The following is a 1,608-nucleotide window of genomic DNA, read 5'->3' as shown; positions in this document are numbered from 1 at the left end:
CCGATATTATATATTAACTGCTGTTATGTCAGAGATATTATTCTGCCACAAAACAAGGTGTTAAAACGATCTAACATTATGTCAGAGATATCTTTCTGCTTCAAAACACGGTGTTAAAAATATCTAACGTTATTTAAGAGATATATTTTTGCTTCAAAACACGGCGTTAAAAATATCTAACGTTATTTAAGAGATATATTTCTGCTTCAAAACAGGCTGTTAAAAATATCTAACGTTATTTAAGAGATATATTTCTGCTTCAAAACAGGCTGTTAAAAATATCTAACGTTATTTAAGAGATATATTTCTGCTTCAAAACAGGCTGTTAAAACTATATAACGCAAAATAACACACGTAAATATATCAATATTTAATTACAAAATGCCTTTAACGCCTCAATTAATTAAATTAGTACAGTTTACAATGATACCAGTAATAGTAAATTACTTTAGGAGCAGAGTAGAGTACGTTATTTTTTCAAAACATCTTGATGTAGCAATTCCATTGACAGGCAGGCAGACATCAGACTAACCAGATAAACAGTGATACCGCATTAAATTGAATCCCGCTTTAAATAAGTCATACTCACTCCAACTACGGTGGAATCCCTGTGCTCTGGCTGGTATCCCGTTCCTTTAAGTTACGTTATAATCTTCTACAGCCAAGTCTGTCCAGTCCAGAGACAACAGAGAAACTTCATCAAAAAGAGTTCTTCGAGAGTTCGTAGAACCTGTAACGCAACAAATTACCGGCTACAACACACCTTTTTTCTTTTTCATTTCAAGTGTTAGAACCCACGGAGCTCCGATACACACACTATATAGCAGGGATCTCAAGAGACCGAGCCAGAGTGAGAACGACAGTTGTCCGATTACTGCTTCAGGCAGTGACTAGAGAGTGTCTGAGGAAGAGGGAAAGAGAGAGAAAGAGAGAGAGAGGGGGGGGAGGAGGGAGGGAGGGAGGAAAGCAGTGAGGGGAGGTGGAGAGGAGAGAGGGAGAAACAGTAGAGAGAAGTAGAGAGACTGCTGTTGGAGCTGTTTGAAAGAGCAGAAAGTTGTTGTAGACAGCAAGGCAGTCAGGCAGTAAGGCAGGCAGTAAGGTGATAAGGCAGTAAGGTGGTAAGGCAGGCAGTAAGACAGGCAGTAAAGCAATAAGACAGGCAGTAAAGTGATAAGGCAGGCATTAAAGCAGTAAGGTAGTAAGGCAGGCAGTAAGACAGGCAGTAAGGTAGTAAGACAGGCAGTAAGGTGATAAGGCAGGCAATAAGGCAGTAAGGCAGGCAGTAAGACTGGCAGTAAGGTGATAAGGCAGTAAAGTAGTAAGGCAGGCAGTAAAGCAATAAGACAGGCAGTAGGACAATAAGGCAGTAAGGTGTTAAGGCAGGCAATAAAGTAGTAAGCAGGCAGTAAGACAGGCAGTAAGGTGATAAGGCAGGCAATAAGGCAGTAAGGTAGTAAGGCAGGCAGTAAGACTGGCAGTAAGGTGATAAGGCAGTAAAGTAGTAAGGCAGGCAGTAAAGCAATAAGACAGGCAGTAGGACAATAAGGCAGTAAGGTGTTAAGGCAGCCAATAAAGTAGTAAGCAGGCAGTAAGACAGGCAGTAAGGCA

The 1,608-nt window shown here is 40.7% G+C and overlaps 1 protein-coding gene across 13 annotated transcripts in view; it reads right to left on the bottom strand.

The window, feature by feature from the left end:
* The window catches only part of eya1 (EYA transcriptional coactivator and phosphatase 1), a 152,913-nt gene extending 152,011 nt beyond the window's left edge, over positions 1 to 902 (bottom strand). For 12 of the 13 annotated variants that reach the window (XM_052498894.1, XM_052498923.1, XM_052498931.1 and 9 more), the window contains exon 1: positions 590 to 902. The gene's annotated coding sequence lies outside the window, so the exon portion shown is untranslated. The remainder of the gene's footprint in view (positions 1 to 589) is intronic. The other variant, XM_052498899.1, reaches the window with a different exon arrangement.
* Positions 903 to 1,608: the final 706 nt, after the last annotated feature.

Source organism: Oncorhynchus keta, chromosome 4 (genome assembly GCF_023373465.1).
Source record: "Oncorhynchus keta strain PuntledgeMale-10-30-2019 chromosome 4, Oket_V2, whole genome shotgun sequence".
Classification (NCBI taxonomy): domain Eukaryota; kingdom Metazoa; phylum Chordata; class Actinopteri; order Salmoniformes; family Salmonidae; genus Oncorhynchus; species Oncorhynchus keta.
The sequence above is the reverse complement of the archived record's forward strand: the minus strand, read 5'-3'. Positions and strand labels throughout refer to the sequence as shown.